General features: G+C 40.1%; 1 protein-coding gene across 4 annotated transcripts in view; it reads right to left on the reverse strand.

Moving 5' to 3' along the window:
- Positions 1-18,802, reverse strand: part of RBMS3 (RNA binding motif single stranded interacting protein 3) — a 711,648-nt gene that overhangs the window by 584,262 nt on the left and 108,584 nt on the right. The window lies entirely within an intron of this gene.

An 18,802-nucleotide genomic window follows, 5' to 3' on the forward strand; every position in this document is an offset into this window, starting at 1 on the left:
AACAAAAAATTTAAAGTCTGACAAATAGTTAAACTCACACCATACCATTGTAATAATATCCAAGAGCAGGATACCAACAGACAGAGAAGACTTTATAGTAAGGTCACTGCTAGTACAACTACAAGTTAAAAAAAAAGATCAAGGGATATATCAGTGACTTCTGTAAGGCAGTCTTGTAGCAGAAAAACATAGCATCTGAATAAGAACATGAACTGTTAAATCAAATTCATTTCAGACCACTTCAAGGTAACAGCTGGGGGTGGGGGAGAGGGAATTAAAAAGGAAAAATTTATATCAACTGCACCTGCATAATCAGACACTGCAGGAAAAAAACTCAAGCACATTTTAACTGTCAAGGTGTTTTGAAAAATACTTCAGTGTTACATACAGAGAGAAAACACTTTGGCTGTGTACTATAAAATTCTTTTTAAAAGTTCCTTAGAAGTATGTGGGAGTCACTCTGAAATAGAACTGTTTCTCTGGGGGCTCTAAAGATACAGAGCATTCCCCACCAGTGCCATGACTGTTCCCAGCACAGAGCTGTGATGTGCATTAGGATATCCAGCTTAAGCAATAGGCTGCAGTTGTGCTGAGATGCACAGCAGATTTTCAAGCATAGTAGAAATCACCAATTTCACCAGGAAGAAAAAAAAGCACACACAATAACATCATTATCAGACTATTATCGAGACACCTGGGAACTAAAAAAACCTGTCAGACTTTACCTCAGTGACCACTGTAATCAAAGCAATGGACCATTTGCTCAGCCACGATATCTGAAAATGTGAAGTATCATTACAGTAAACCAGGCTCCCTTGTCTTTGTGTGATTTGCCTGGAAATGGGAAGTCAGGCATGTCACACACCATTTCCATAACAGAGAAGTCAGTCAAGTGACAAAACTAAGTAGCAGTTAAAATTGTTATGGCTAGTCAAGATGGGGGGGAAGAAAAAAAAAAAAAGTGTGGCAGGCCATTCTTAACTGAAGAAACTGATAAAATATTCAAGCAGCAGAAAAAGGGAATTTAAGGCAGCTCCTATGTGACAGTAAGACATGCACTCCGCCATGTGACAATCACACACAGCGGTTTGTGCAGCCCTGAGATGTACAAAAACAACCCTCCCAAACACAGCAGAAGAAAGGTCAGTTACCAGAAAGGTTAAGTGATTACTTGCATTAGTAGGACAACATAGATCTTACTGGTTGTTACAGGACATTAAACAGCTTACTTATAAAAAGCATTTATTTTATGCTCTTCACAGTGGTTTTGACACACCTTTTGCAGAAGAGTTTACCAGAATGTAAGGCCTGTGTCAGAGCAGCACAGAGCACTGATTATTTTTTCCTGGAAGCACATTATGAAGAAATGCACAAGAAAGTGCAAAACAAAGGAGAGAACCTGGATGTTAAACTGCTTTCACTATCTCCCTTTTAACTTTTAATAATGAATAAAATGAAAATAACAATTATAAAAGCTACACTTAACCTGAAAAGGTAAGAAGAGGAAAATAATACTAGGTCAGAAAACAGATATTACTAAAGTTATTTTACTAGAACAGTGTCATTAATTACAATCCAAAGCTTCCATAAGTTTAGAAACAAAATCTACTTTTAAAAGTAGGTGTAACCACTCCTTGATATACACAGTACCCAAGAAAGAATGTAGATATATTGGTGCTTTATTTACTCATCATTTTGTATACAGCCTCACTGGATATTAATTAACAGATGAAAATGTCCAGTGTATTTAATAACTAATTAGAGTGGAAGCTAGATGATGTGACCTCAAATTCAAGCCCTAGGCTGTGGAAAGACATGTGCTCAATAGGCTATTGAAATATAAAGACAGTGCTTGGAGCAGAGGAAGGTTACAAGCCCCACATTAGCTGAGCTCACGGCAGCAGAAGTAGGGGAGCACACGCCTGCCCTCAGCAATGTGCATTTGTGGTTCCATGCAGGATGAGAGCAAAGCAATAGGATGCTCTTCAGAAATGCATCTCTGGTATCAAATGCCTTTTTCCTTCCCTTTCAGCTGTGAGCCACTAAGCCACAGGAGCACAGTGACTGTATGTCTGATTGCTGCAAGAGTAGCAGAAAGCACCTTTGAAGTGTCATAATCTGTAATTTAAACCTGTAATACATCTTAACACAATCAACTGCAATATCCCTTCACAGGCAGAAGAGGTGTTCCTTACACAACCATTTTTTAGTCAGGAAGAAATTTCACTTTTAAGTGGATTTCAGCACACAAACTAACTTACATTAACTGAGACAGCAGTCTAAGGCACACAGCAGAGGATCTGTATTTACAGTCAGTTGGATGAAGTCTGACACAGACAGTAACAGGTAGGACATCTGACATTATAGATGATACCATGTCCTTAAACAAATCCCATTATGCCCAGGTACGTATTGAGCTGCAGCAGTTTCAGATAACAGAGTGACCTTTCTTCCATATGTGCTTTGATACTTAAGTAAAGGAGGACAAATTAAGGACAAAATACAAGCTTTCAGTTTGAATTTTGCCTCCCCTTCTCCATTTCTTTCACATGCATTACCAGGTATAAAAAGCATACACAGCAAACCACCACCAAGCTTTCAATACTCTGTTCACCAGGATGCAGGCAGGATTTCATTCACATTCAGTAGCGCTGTGAAGTGATCAGAATCAATTAAACCACTCACGCTTTTTGGAATTCTCTATAGCTAACCTCTAAGAGAACTATCACAGTGCAATCAGACCACATCCTCTCCCCAAAAAGGTAGTCCAGAAACTCGAATATGCCATGCTGCATTTCTGAATTACTGCAAGCAGCTGAGCAAGCAACTTACTAGCTGAACAGGAAGACAGGAAGACATGCTTGAAAATACAATTACTGCAACGTTAATGTGCCACTGTCACTGATCTGGACTTTGGAGCTGCCTTCACAAAGGGATAATGACCAAGAGTGATAACTGTGAAATGCAACGGGTGGGAAACTGTCATGTAAGTGTTGCCAGAGATGGGGGGGGGGGGGGGGGGGGGGGGGGGGGGGGGGAGGGAGGGCGTCTTTGCTTTAATTGCTGCTTATATGTTTTTATAACAGTTTTTTCCATCTTATCAAAACACCAGGTAAAACCCTACTATACAGAAATTCTTTGATGTTTTGGATTCTCCCCTGCAAAATTTCCCTTCCCCCAAGCATCTGTATACATCAGAGGCAGCTATAGATACTCCGAAGCATGGTTTTAATAAACTGAGATACATATCAAGGACCTGGTTTAAAAGTATTTCAAGATTTAATGCTTCTGCCTCCTTGTGGCAGATGCTGGCATGAGCCTCCCTCCAGAGCTGGTTCAGCTGCAAATGCATCTGTTGGCTCTGAAATGCACAGAAACATTGGCTCTCCTATAAAATCATCAAAAAGCAGATTACAGTTAAAATATTAACTGAGTGAAAAACCACAAGAAGTTGCAGGAAAAAAAGAAACAGGAAACAATTCACTGGAAAATTTGTGGTGTTCCTGCCTCTTCCTGAGTTAATGGCTATTTAGCAAATCTCTTCAGGCACCAGCTCAGGGGAAAGCAAAGCTGAGCTGGGTCCTGGTACTCATCTAGAGACCTTAGAAAGCTGAGCCAACAGGATTCGGCAGCTTTGATGTGGAAAGCATTAAGTTGCTTGAGACTTGGTCTGTGCAATGCTTACTTGTCTTTTTGGTACACTGACACAAATACAATATGCCACGGTGATGGATTATTGTCTCACTGCAGCAGAAGCTGGAAAAGCTGACCTGCCCTACATGTGAAAAGTATTCTCTATAACCAAGAATAGCCTTCACCTTTAGATCACAATAACACACGTTACGCTTAAGTAACAATAGAACAGCTGTAACATTTCAGAGTAAATGTCCAGGTGGGTCCTGTACTCCTCCAGTCCTGAGATTAGCAACTGCTCCAGGAAAAGGTGCAAAACAAGATCCAGGCATGGAGTTGTACTGCTCCAGAGTGAGAAATCCTGTTTTCTGAGCCCTACTAAAGTGACAGCAAGAGCAAGGGTTAGATCTGCATCATTATGCTGAACACACCTCAGTAGACTTTTTTTCCTGAGGAGTTAGTGAGCTTCTCAGTTTGTTTTAGGCACCTTCAGTGAAGAACTTCAGTCAGACTTTTAACGTTGGAACCCAAGTATGTTGCAAGATCCATGCCACTTTCATCTAAGAGCTTGCCAATTCCTTGATGGAGTTCAGGCAGATTTCGTTCCTCATGGCACTTCCAAATTACAGAAGAGTTTTTAATCAGGACCCTTGCTGGTTGCAAGTTCAATATATATAATATATATCAGTAAATTTATATAGTTATATAATATATATTAAAAATATATAAGACCCAAGCATCTCTTTGGGAAACTGGCATCATATTCCACAACTCCGAGTGACAAGGTATGAGCCAGAGTTGAAAGTTTGGTGCTTTCAGTTTAGTTTACTTGTGGATCTTCATCAGGCCCAACCAAAAGTGATAGTTTTGTTGTATTCAGGGACCAAAATGGAGTAGTTCTTGAGAAAGATCATATTATGTGCAATATGGGAGAAAGACTGAAATACTCAAAATTGATTCTGCAGATACTTCTATACTATAATGGGGCAAAGTACACAAGGAGTTAAAAAATACTACAGACTATGTCCCTAAATGAAAGCTTTCTCTGAAGACAGAAAATAATCACTGCAACCTTAAATGTGAGGAATTCTGAAACCGTTCTGGCACAAGAGTAGCCACTTAATTGTGACATGAGAATACTCTAGTTCATGGGCATTTCCCATATCAGTCAAAACACATGGCCTTTTATGATTTTCTTTCTCATACTCCTTAAAGCAGATATATCAACAGTTTTACAACCATTGTTATAGGGAGGATTTCATATTAATGTTTGTACCTCAGAGACTGGTACAGCCACTATTGCTTAGTAACTACAAAACTTCTCATATACTACATTTGGGAAATAACATCCTAGAAGAAACAAGATTAAGGAGAAGTTAGAAGACTGGACTTAGGAAAAAAAAGAAAAAAAAAGGCAAAGCTTAAGATAAAATAAGTTTCTACTTCGCAATGCAACTTAGTTAGTTAAATAACAGTCTGAAATGAAAAGATACCAGACTACTGCCCTGAGATTAAAGACTTAGCCCTGATGACTAGAACTGAAAACAAGTAGCCAAAGGGCACAGAAATCAGAACTTAAGCCTATTTTCATTTATTTTGAAAAGTAATTAAGGAAAACTAAATGTTAGCACAACATTCCTAGACAAAAATCAACACATAGAAAGTTATGTGGACACATAGATGACAGTAGTTCAGATAATGCTTAAAAACCTGAAGTTTGTCAGTACGTAGTCATTTGATATATGCATTGTCCTATTGCCCAAGAGAACAGGGAACAAAGTGATTGAAGCTCAGGAGCAATATATTTATCTTACCAAGCTGTATATTGACTGTAGGATTCACGCTTCCTCTATTAGAAGTAGAATCTCATGAACAACTCCTGCAATGTCCTCCTCTGGACAATTCATGCTTTTAACTATCTGCTATCAGATACCTGTAGTATACTTCACTCAGTAAGACAGATAAACTCCTTCAGAAGTTCACAGTGTAGTATGGAGAGATGCACTACATTCTTTGAGGGACACAGTTTCATTGTAGTTTTATTTTCCAAAGGAATCCAAACAGAGCTTGTTGGCCTACTGCATATGGTGTCCTACTACAAGGATTAAGTATTCTACAATTTTCTCCTTGTATGGTCTATTTTCAGTTCAATACGGCTAGATTTCCACTGAGACCATAACATCATCTGTTTATATATTCTGTCAAGTGTTCCCAAGACCTACTTCAATTGTTTTTCTAAGTGTCGGGCCTCTGCTGTAGGTCCTCAAATAAAATGCGTGCAATATTGATCAAAGTCCTGCTTGCACTCCATGCAAGATTCAATATATTCCTATCAGATGGGTACAAGCAAAGCTTGATCTTTGGCAGGATAAGCAAGCACTGTACTGCAGGGCACAATAGAGCTCGGTTGTTCTAAGTTGTTTAGGATTTTGTCTAGTCTTTGGAGCTCCATCTAAAAGTCACTGGGAGAATTAACAATTTCCCCCCCCTGCTCCTTACAGTCAGCTACAGTTATGAAGGCACACAGCACTATTTTGCTTACCACTTCCACTGCCCAGAAATGTAAACCATGGAAAGAAAGTTAATGTGCCTTAAATCTAAGATTCATTAGCATACCCTGCCAGATTATCATCTCCCTCCACAAGTTTGTGATGGGTACATTTGCAACCTGAACAGTACCCCAGTTTTCCCCTCCTAATTTTGCAACTATGCAATTGACGTTCGCGTTTTAACCTGTGCATGAAGAGGGATTCAAATCCATCTCATCCATCGAGGCACTGTCACTCATTCTTGGGAGTTCAGATGTTTTCCCCATTTGAGCACCAGTCACACTTACTAGAAAAAGAAATCAACAAAATATCTAATTTTGCCAGAGTCACATTTTCCTTACATTGTTGATCACAACTTTATGTTTCCATTGAAGCTTGTAGGATTTCTGCTTGCACTACTTCAGCCTTTTCGAGAACTTCTCAGTGTCTTTTATTTTTGAAGCTTTAATTCAAGTTTGTACATCTATGCAAATTTTGCCCTGATACATTAATTGTCTTGCACATCCACTACAGCTGAAGCAAGAAATACAGTGGATTTACAGCAATATGTAAGTCAAGTTTATACAGAATTGTTTTTTCCAGTTCTTTGCCTACGTTATCCCTATTTCAATTTCCTTCTTAGAAAACCTGAATATTTCATTTAGACTGGAATTAAGGTCCTGGCCTACCACATCAGTGGACTTTGAGGTATTACTGTAAGTTACTCATATGCCCTTGGCGTTTTTAACAATCCCATCCCCCAAATGTGTGAAACATTGGTGCTGTTAAAAATAATCCCAGTCAAAGCTGATAGCCCACTTCACAGCTAGGGTGATGGTCACTCTACAAAATGTTCTCAGACACTGACAAAACTACAGAGTAGTAAAGATGTTCATCAAAGACCTTGAAAACAAAAGTCTCAGATAGATATCCATACCAAATTATGGATACAGTCAAGTAATGCAAGCTTTGGTGACTTTGGGGAAGTTAACTAGCTTCTGCTAGGAAGACATCATGAAATTCTCAAATAATTTCCCCCTAAATCTAAAACCTGATCATCAGAATGAAACAGGATCTCTAAGCACACTGGGAGAACCAGCACCCTGAACCTTACATTGATTTAAATCACCAGTACAAAAGTATCATTTTCTTTCTAGCACCATATTCTTGCCTTTCAGATAACTTTCACCAATGCTTAGCATTAACAAGTAACTGAGTCACTGTTAATACAGAACAGGGGGGGAAAAAGGCTTTCATTTCCTGATTACAGTTTGATTTCAAATATCAACACAGCTTGATGGAACAAAAATGGAGCACTCACACAATTAAGATCTTAACTCAGTAGGCAACTGAACTGTGCCTTGAAACATAAGGACTAACAAGCATCTTGATATAACTGAATTTTACCAGTGTTCAGTGACTATTCAAACTTACGTAGAGCCATGTAGTAGACAGTAGAGCTCACAAGCTATTGAAGCAAAACTTACGTACCGAGATCTCTAGTTAAGAAAAGCTTCTTAGCCAAGACAGCTCAAAGATTAGACAAAGGGACTCCAGAAAGAGTCCACATTCAGAAAACCTGGGACAAACAGACTGACTTTGAAGACAGAGAATATCTGTTGCTCTGACTTTGAGTTAAACTGAATTGTATCCTTTGAGGAACTGGTCCATATGTTCAAGAGGTGTTTTCCATCTCCAGCTTTTATGATTCATACATAGATTGCAGTTTCATTGCTATGGGGTAAATACATTTTAAATTAGACTATATAAAGAAGCTCTAAAGTTGCCATGACAGTTGCAGCAAAATGCCTTGTCGTTTCTCATTACAAAGCACAACCTATCTTTATAACCAAATTAGCTTTTTCAGCTATTCCCCCAAATGCAGCCTGCAGATTTATTTTTGTTGATCCACCAATTGTTTCTTTCAGATTTGCATGGTTAATTATCAAACAGAATGATCATCACTTAGATTATTAAAACAATCCATCAGCCAGCTTTGTTCTCTTTCATGTGAAAGATAGGAAAGGAGAAAGGCTCTTAAAGAAGTTTTTGTCTGGACCTTGTTTAGAAAGGTAGAGAAACAGTTCTATGCCACCAGCCCTGATTTGACCATCTTCCCTAGACATGCCCCCAGCCCCAGATCTGCTCCTGGACACAGCTCACTGTCAGCTGTTTCTCCTCCAAAGGTTAGTCCTTCCCCTCAGCTAATGTTTGCTCTGGAAAACCATCAATCCCTTTGTTAGTGCAGCTGATGGTGGATCTAGCCATGTCTCTTGGTTGCATTTCCCTTCCAGGTGTAAGGCTTCAGAAGCATGAAAGATGAGAGGCCCAAAGAGCAAAGTCCATCTGTTACTTTTAAATACTAGAACAAGGGGGTAAAAGGCCCCTAAAAATAACTTAAACTCTTCTGCTCCTACTTATCTTGCAATCTTTAAAAACATTGGAACACTGAAGAAAGCGGGGGGGATACAGTTAGTACACATGTAGGCTGCAATTACCATACTAATTATCTTTTGCATCAAATTGATCGCATTAACCAGAAAGCAGAATTTAAAAAAAAAAAAAAATCCCTATGAACTGTTCATTCCCAGAACAACTAAATCTAAAGTAAGAAGAATCATGACGAATTGCTGACAAGTGTTAAAACATCATCTGTTGGCAGCTTCTTTTTCTTTTAAGATGTCATAGCAAAGTCAAAATGAAGACATCTACAATAGAAGATATCAAATGACACATTTAATAGAACATGAGGCAAGATGTTTGTGTGTAACACACTTTGTCAATCTTTGCTATTAGTCAACACATCAGGGATACTACAGAAAACATAATGAAAAGACCCTATTGTAAGATTATGTGTGGCTTCAAACAATATTATCTGAAGTTTATCTGACAAGATCTGAACCTTGGGAAGAGTCAAGAATAATGTTGCTAGACACAGCAAGGAGGTAGTTTCCTTAAAAGACTCACAGATTTAGAGTTCTGAATTCAATCAATCCACTATAGAATTTTGTTAGAATTCAACTGTGTAGCTGTGTGAACAACTGCCTGATAGTGAACGTACACACATCTTGCAGCTGATTGATTTTAACTGAATTATTCCTTGAGCTCTGGTGTAAGCTCATCCCTTAACCAGAAAATCTGCACAGGAGAGAAAGTTTAACCTCATTCTTGAAAAAACACAGACACCAACAACTAAGTCTTTTGCCCCATTGATAGGAAATCTGTAACATGGCCAACATAACAGAGCTAACTGTGGACATCAAGATTGGAGGCAGACTGGGCTGCAGTGATCCTGCATTGCTGGAGTTTGCAGTCCCTAGAGATATGGGTCAGGTAAAGAGTAAAGTTAGGCCCCTAAACTTCAGCAAAGCAAACTTCCAGCTCTTAAAGATAATCAATAGGAACCCCTGGGAGACTGCCCTCAGGGGACAGGGGAGTAGAACAGAGCTGGTAGATCTTTAAGGAAGTCTTCCATAGAGCACAAGGGCTAGCAATCCCTGGGAGCAAGAAATTGGCCAAGGAAGGTAGGAGATCAACATGGCTGTGTAGGGAACTGCTGGTCAAACTAAAGGGAAAGAAGCAAATGCACAGTGGAATCAAGGACAGGTAATCTGGGAAGAGTACAGAGATGACATTCGATTGTAGAGGGATGGGTGAGGAAGGCCAAGGTGAAGCTGGAACCAAACCTGGCAACGGATGCAAAGAATAACAAGGGTTTCTACAGGTATGTTAACCAGAAAAGGAAGGTCAAAGAAGATGTATTGACCCCAATGAACAATGCTGGAAAACTGGTAATAACAGATGAAGAGAAGACTAAAGTACTCAACAACTTTTTTGCCTCTGTCTTCAATGGCAATTTCTCTTCCTACACCTCTCAAGTGAATGGAGAGCATGTTGGGGACCACATTTCCTAGTGCAAGTAAAGAACAGGTTCATGACCACCTGAGGAACCTGAACATAAATAAGTCTATGGGGCCCAGTGAAATACATCCCAGAGTCCTGAGGGAATTGGATGATTGCAAAGCCACTCCCCATGATATTTGAAAAGTCACAGCAGTCTGGTGAAAACCCAGGTGCCTGGAAAAAGGGAAACATTGACTCATCTATAAAAAGGGTAGAAAGGAGGACCCTGGAACCCATGCCAGCCTCACCTCCGTGCCTGGCAAGATCACAGAACAGATCCTCCTAGAAGCTATGCTAAGGTTCAGGGAGGACAAAGAGGTGATTCAGGTGAGCCAGCATGGCTTCACCAAGGGCAAGCCCTGCCTGACCAACCTAGCGGCCTTCTGTGATAGAGTGACTACATCAGTGGACAAAGGAAGGGTTAGAGATGTCATCTATGGTCCCCATAACATTGGTCTCTCTAAATTGGAGAGGGATTGATTCAATGGCTGCACTCTTGAGTGGATAAGGAATTGGTTGGACTCTTGCATCCAGAAGGTGGTGGTCAATGGCTCAGAGTCATAATGGACATCAGTGACAAGTGGTGTCCATTGGAGGTCCACACTGGGACCAGTGTTATTCAGTATCTCCATTAATGACATAGACAAAGGGTGCACCCTGACCAAACTTGCAGATGACACACCTGAAGGAGGGGATGCCATCCAGAGGGACCTGGACAAGCTGGAGAAATGGGCCCATAGGAATCTCATGCAGTTTAACAGGACCAACAGTAAGGTGCTGCATCTGGGTCAGTATCAACACAGAGTGAGAGCGGACAGATCGAGAGCAGACCAGCCCAGAAGGACTTGGGGGTGCTGGTGGATGAGAGGCTGAACATTATCTGGCAGTGAGCACTTGCAGCCAATGTGCACCTGATCCAATCTGATCCTGAGCTGTACTCAAAGCAGTGCAGCCAGCAGGGCGAGGGAGGGGATTCTGCCCCTCTACTCCTGGTCTGGTGACACCAGACCTGGAACACTGCATCCAGCTGTGGGTTCCCCAGCATAGACAAGACAGCAACCTGTTGGAGTAGGTCAAGAGGAGGACCACTGCCATGATTAGAGGGATGAGTCTTTCCTTGTCCTATGAGGAAAGACTGAGAAAATTGGGATTTGTCAGTCTGGAGAAGAGGTTTTTGGATGACTGAATTGTGACTTTCTAGTACCTGAACAAAGCCTACAAAAAGATGAGACTTTTTGCAAGGGCATGTAGTGATAGGACAAAGGGAAATGGGTTTAAAGTGAAAGAGAATAAGTTTAAGGTTAGATATCTGGAAGAAATTCTTTAGGGGGTGAGGGGGTGGGGCACTGGAAGAGCCTGTCTAAGGAAGTTGCGGATGCCGCAACCCTACAAGTTTTCAAGGCCAGGTTGGATGGGGCTCTGAGCAACCTGGTCCAGTGAAAGGTGTTCCTGACCACAGCAGAGGCTTGGAACTAGATGATCTTTAATGTTCCTTCCAACCCAGGCCATTCTATGATTCTCCCCCATGAACTGCCCAATGGCTACTGAAGGATGGTCTCATGCTTTCCCTTGGTATGGCATTACCAACATCTCGCCTCTGTTGTACTCTTACAATTCCCATAAAATTATCACATCTCTGAAAGGTTCAGCAAACTTGCATCCTTCCTTTTCTTCACAAAATTCAGTCAAATAGGGAGAAGTCAGCATTCACAGATAAAATACCAGTAAGTTTAACTTGCTAAGCCAAACAGGCAAAAAAGACTTACAGAAGGACCATTCCTGGGAGTTCTCAAATTCAGTCTGCAGTTTGGAAGTGAGGTTTCCAAAAGAAGTTGGGCATTTTTCAGTGATGATAGAATGTGACACAGGGAGAATGTTGTCTTTATGGTTAAAAATTTTGTAGAACTATATAGATTTCAGTCTTTTTAAATCTTAGTAAATTCTCCTTCTAGAAAAAAAATAGTTCTGAAAGACAACATAAGTGCAGCTGACAGATAGTTTTTGGAAATGTTTTACATCTACAGAAGTCATTACAAATGCTGCTAGTTTCCCTCATGCCCAGCACACACATTTCTCTAGACAAATCTGAGCACGCTGAGCAGACACTTAGCACAATACATACATTTGGTGTTTGTCATCAAAAGTAATTACACAACAATTGAAGGGAGTAAAAAGTTTGCTGGTCTGAAAAAAAACCCCAGCTGTTTAGAAACATCATTTTGAACAGGTTATTTTTTTCCCCTGCATGCTGATTTTTAAGATTAGCCAGGATATAGATAGAATCTTCTGAACATCAGCTTGAAAGTGCAACATGATACCAACGGTATCTGACTGAGTAAGGATACCTTTCCCTTCCTGAGAAAGGAAACCTGCTGTATTCTTCCTAACACGTGTAGAAGAGAAAAACACAATGCTGTGTCTTGAAAGAGTCTTCCTATGTTTTCATAGCCATTAGTCCTAAAGTTTAACATTTATATGCCATAATCAGGGGAAATTTAACATAATTGGTTTACCAAGACTTGGGTATTGGGAACTAATGCCCAAATCCCATGCTTGGTGAGAAATATATATATATATATCCAACCCACAGAGGAGCCTAGAGGTACCAGATACAAAGATTGCAGAAGACATTTAGCCTGCATTTTGTCATTTACATTGACCCATAAAATATAAGCCTTTCTTTTAAATGTAAGTTTTGGGTTCTTTCTGAAGATACCCTCAGTCTTCATCCTGCAGTGTTAGTAGTTGTGTCAGACACAAAGTGTTTCTCCACAAGTAGTTAAGAGAAAGCATGGGGTTGGACCTTATCAACACCATTGCTTCCCTCCAGGCTCAGGGTCTCACCCTACTGGAGCTTACAGAACAGCTTTATATTCAGTTCAGTCAGCTGCCTGGTGATTATGCCCAGACAACAGGTAGCATACTTGGATGAGCAATCTTTGAATAACAGTGCATACATTTACTCATAATCTTCCACTGACCATAAAAGAAGTCTGTTTCGTTTTTTAGTTCCCTTCTTATTTCATTTAAAAAAGCCTTAACTTGTCAAAGCTAAGTTTACGTTCTACTTTGGTTGGCAACAGACACAACTGCTCCTGAGTCTCATTTGGCTGAGTTATCTTCACACAATAAAAATAGCTTACGCATCCTGGTGTACTGATGCATTTAGCTGAGCAGCCAACTCAGTGTGCCCTGCTCTCCTGTTACTTGCAAAAGAGCCACCAAGATTAACAAGTCTGCTCTGCCCTTGACCATGACCTTGGTGAAGCTGGGGTTGCCAGTGCAGATTCCTGTGGCTTTACAAAACATATGCCAGGTTCCATCTTCCCTTATGCTAACCTACCAAAAGCATCATGCCAGAAGGAGCAGCTCACAGATTTTACTGAGGAAGCATCAACCTTTGGAGTCAAGCAGAACCTTTAACACCAGGTTTCCAGTTGAGCCCACCAAGCTGCAGCAGAAGAGATGGACAAGTGTATGAGAGGTGAGACACACTAGAAAAAAAGAGTGGCTAATATTTTGTCTACTACTAATAGAGACTGACCTACTACACGGGTCAATCTTTATCAATAGCAGACAAAATCCCACAAGGCTCTCATATGCATAACATGGCATATACAGTGGATATAGTAAGAGCAGCAGACCTGGAGTGCTGATCACAGATATTTGAATTTTCCAAACTTCAGTGAACTTAGTGCAAGGCATAACATATAAAAGAATAATTACACTTCTAAGTGTTTAACTAGTTAAATTTGCTCTCACAAGGAACTGTCTCCACCGCAAATTCAAATTTAATTAGTGAGCTAAGGTAAGCCTAAGAGGCTTGTTGAAATTCAGTGAGTCCATTTGACAACATGTCAAAAAAATTCAGTTTCTATCATTGCATACTTGATTTTTCCATGTGCTCATCCAAATGTAACTAGGATTGAAATGCAATGTTGCAAAAGTATGATGATGTATGGTCTAGAGGTATGCCTAGTTCTGAAAGGATATATTATGGAAAGGGGGTATTTAGGGATTTTTCACTCCATTTATTGCAAAACTGGTGAATTTCCCTTAAGTCTAATTAAGCCCACTGAATTTTTCTAGGTTTTTTGGGTAAACACCAAGTGCCAGGAAGAAGGAACATATTTCTGTGGCTTGGGTTGTCTAGTTTGCCTTTGGAAAGTTGCCAGATCTCATCTGACCCTTAAAAATAAGGTTTAACCCTAGTAGCTGGACTAAGTCACTGTCATTAAGATGAGCACACTTGTGCAGCTTAAGCCTCGGTCACCAGTGAAGGAATGTTGTTGCCACTTGACAGCTGTTCAGTGGCTTCTGGGAAAATTGTTGGTGTTCTCGGTAAGTTTTCTAGATGACAGGGACATAACCTAAAGTTTACTGCCACAGTGTGCAGTGCTCAGCAGAAAAGCAAAGAGCTGAGTCATCAGGGAGATGGTGACTTTCTCAATACTGACTTTTTCCAAGTCAGACTTGAGGCACTGAAGGAAAACAAACAAACAAGATTCAAAGCAGCTGAATACACGACTATTACTCTTTATTTAGTATTTAGAACTATCTTCCACCAGTTTAAAAGAAAATGCACTTCACAGGAATGGATCTTCTGAGCCATTTGTCAAATTATCTTTGTGTTCAGGTAGCCTACCAGAACCCACCAAGGAAACTCACTATTACCCATCTCCCTACTCTAAGTAGTCATGAATTCCACTTGGAGGTGTCTTATTTTGATACAAGCAGGCTACAACAATCCCAGCTGCTACCAGCAGCCATACCTGGTACAGCTTCCTAAAACTTAATAAATGCTCTACTCTCATGCTGTCCAACTAATCACAAGGCTCATTTTGACCTTGTGCACTGTAAAAGAGACTACTGAACTGACACCTGTCCAATTATCTTCTTATCAACACATTACTGCTCCAACACATACACAGGAAAAATGCAAGGGCAAAAACAAGGCAAGCAGAAAGCAGGGACACAGACATAACAGGGACAAAGCAAGAGAGAGAGATTACATATACTGAAATCTCTGACCTGGAATTCAATGAAACAGCTGCCACAGTAAAGCTGGAATATCACCTTTCCTAGCTTCTGTCTTCCTGACTGGTATTTCCATCATCTCAATCACAAAGACGCTGTAATATAAACTATCTTATGGAGAGCTATAAGATTTCACCTGTTTAAAATATAGATAATATACTGAATGTTTATCAACATCCACTGTCTGTCCAGATTCCTCTAAGAAACTGTTAACCGCTGTGTATTAAAATATATTACTTATCCCTGTGTTTAAAGAACAGGATATTGAAGAAAAAGCACATTCTGGCCTTAAGCCACTGATGCCAGGTCAATGGACAAAGTTCTGACTACCAGCAAGAAAGCAATGAGCTTGTTTTGCCACTACCAGAAAGTCAGAGCAATAACTCTGTAACAAAGCAGCAGTGGAGCCAGACAGAGGAGCATTATGGAATCACAGCTGAGAGCCCTCCTGTCCTGTGGCCCATCGGACATAGCTTCGCTTTCTGCATTTTTAACTTCATTAGCTCATAAACTAATGCCTTGCTAATAGATATGAGGAGGAGAAAGATGCTGAAATGTTCTATATTATTTTTAATGGCATTTAATACACGCCAATTATTCTGCAGGCTCATTTAGCACCTAATACTGAAGAGGCATTCGTATATTTCTAGAAAGTAATATAATCTAAGCATTTCTAAAGATAGCCTTGCTAACAACCTTTGTGCAAGAGACCTGGAATATTGCCACTAAGATGCCAGCCAACAGCAGAGACCAAATGAATTGTCAGATTTCACCAGCTCCCTAGTGGGCTCATGAGCAAGAAAAGCCAGACTTATCACTATCTTCTACCTGCATATAAGGTGGATTTATTTGTGAGGTCTGACTAGGTGCTACTGACTTTTTGCCCCTCATTAACAGTTAGGACATAGCAAATTAGGAGGATCGTTGTCCTATTACTCTTCCTTTTAGGACACTTTATCTTTCAATGGTTTCTTTCAATGCCTCTACCTTAAGCTGGCATCTGAAATATCTGGTTTCTACTCTTTTTCTAAGGAAAAAAGAGGGGGTTTTGTCCTAATTTTCTTCATTTTCACTAGCACACAGTTCCCAAGTCACTACCAGAAATGAGTGAATTGTTAATGCTAAAACTGCTTCCAGGGACAGCTGAGCTGCAAAGCTGAGCGCTTTGTGTCCCAGCCTGCCCGTGTACCTATGATTCCCAATGTCAGACAGACTGTCCCACACAAGGATTTGCCATCACTATAAGAAGCTCTGCCTTGGCTGTCATCCCACCCAGCAAAAGCAGCATCATGTTAGAAATAGCTATATCATCATGTTTGATAAAGTGCCACTTCCTCATTCATTTTCATCAGTGGTAAGAGCCAGTTGCACTTCAGGAAGCACACGCAGCCTTCAGAGTACCACAGAAGGACTAAGTTCAGAGCTTCTCACAAAATTGCTGCAGACTTCTTCACACATCAAGCAATGCCACTAGCTAAGAACATAGTTTAGGCAATTCTGGCTCATTAGCATCTGTATTTCCTCCTCGATTCCATCCCTCAAGCCAGTTTAGTGCATCTGAAGGCAGTTAAGATCCCATACAGCTTCATGGATGCCAGTTCAGAAGCTGAGATTTGAAATGGCTTTCCTGCCTATCCCCCAACCCCTTAATTCAATAGATTAATTCCTTGACTTAAAAAAAAATCAGCCTTTTAGACTACTGGCTTCTTATTCTGACATCGAGAAAGAGGAATGCTTGAAGAAACCTAGAGGTACTAATACCTCTTTCCCAGGGCAGTCACAAGGAACCTCTAAATCAAGTTTCAAAGATGCCTCCCCTGCAACAAGACACTTTCCCAAGCTCAAGGAGCAGTGGGGGGGGGGGGGAACCAACCAACCAAATAACACTATTCTCTGAATCTCTGAATAGCTTCATATAAAAAAACCAATCTAAGCATACAAATTCCATGTGTCCATGAGAGCGATGAGTTGATAGAAACTTATTAAAAACCTTCCTCAGACAGCATATTTGAGATAGATAAACATGCTTCAGTTTATCCAATACAAAAATATAAGCATGTCTGGGTAGCACAAAGCAAAACAAGTCAGGGAAAAATGTGCTATTTTCTGTGACTCATTGACACCCCCCCCCCCCTTTCAAATCTCTCATCCAATGGACCCTCCAACTTCACTTGGATAGAGGAAATGAAAAAAGAAAAACTTGGGGGAAAGAAGGAAGAAATCAATTTAACTTTTAGCATTTTTTAGATGCATCAAAGGTCTCAGCTCTCTAGTTCTATTAGGTTTCTGTGTGTATTCTTGTAAGATGCATGTGGAAAAGCCTTCACTGGGTTCACTGCATGAGACTGAAGAAAATGCAGACTATGAATTTTGAACTTTAATCTTTTTCTTTCCTGGAAAGTAATCTTAAAAAAAAAAAAAAAAAGTTTAAATAAACTATATATAGATGCTGGCAAGTTGCAAGGCTGAATACAAATCTCTAATCCAACACAAATATTTTGCCACTTAGCTCATGAGAGCACACAGCAGTATTCCAGTCTCCCAAACGGAACCACAGCAAGCCTATACATCCTCACAGTTGGTACTGGCATTTATAATATCCATGAGGCAAGTTTATAAGCTTATTAAACCCAAAACACAGAAGACAAAAGCTTACAATAAACAAGGATGAGAAAGAAAAGATTAGAGTGGAAATGACAAAGACGAGAGTCAAACATAAGGGGTACAACATACATGGAGGGAAATGACCACGGGCATGCTTTAATACATTAGAACAATATTTTTTCCTGCAGATGTCAGATAGTCTAGACATACTTTCAAGCAACATTCCTGGTAGTTAATCCCTCAACTCTGCTAGTGGTTTGACAGGGTTGTAACACTACAAACAATCTTTATTATGCATTTATGTTTCCCTCCCTTCTCAAAAAGGAGTTCAAGTGTGCAGAGCATAAGGTGCATTCCATATGATTTGTTAGGATGATCTCCTCCTGACTTAGGAATTTGTCCCCCATTAAGAGACAAGTGCAGACACACAGAGGAAGAGGGGAACAGTGCTCAGACATATTAGTGATACTCCACAAACTTTTTCTTGCTCACTGTCTAATGCCCTAGGATGGAGCAAGCAACAACCACTGAAAAGAGTTAACCTTTTGTCGACGCATTCTTCATTTTTACCCTCAACAGTAAAAATTCAATGTTGAAAAAGTGAAAGACAGAAAACATGGAAAACTTTACAAGCAAAAAAACCATATTTTTATTTGAAGAGAAAGCACAAAACTCTCTCAATTCTTAGTGAAAACAGAACTATTTAGAGCGGAAGGATAGTGAAAAAGGTAGCTAACAGCCCAGGAAGCACTTGGCCACTCTTTTTCCCCCATTCTAATCTGAATACAAAATAAATTCATGGTTTCTTTTGCTTTAGTTTTTGAGGCCAAATCACAATTTAGTGGAAGTTTTTTCTCTTAGGGTACACATGCCTTTCAAAAGGAAAATCCAGCATGTCAGATCAAGGGTTTGCTCACCCGGGTAATTTAGATGTTTTCATAGTGTCAAGGAGAGTGGTAGTTTTGGTTTTTGTGGGTTTCTTGGGTTCTGGTGGGGTTTTTTTTAAAGTGAAGGTAGAAAGAGGTAGGAAAAAACTACTTTTAGTAGCGGCTGGAAGAAAGCAATGTCAATACAATCACTACTGAAAAGACATCTGA

Source organism: Corvus moneduloides, chromosome 1 (assembly GCF_009650955.1).
Source record: "Corvus moneduloides isolate bCorMon1 chromosome 1, bCorMon1.pri, whole genome shotgun sequence".
Lineage (NCBI taxonomy): Eukaryota > Metazoa > Chordata > Aves > Passeriformes > Corvidae > Corvus > Corvus moneduloides.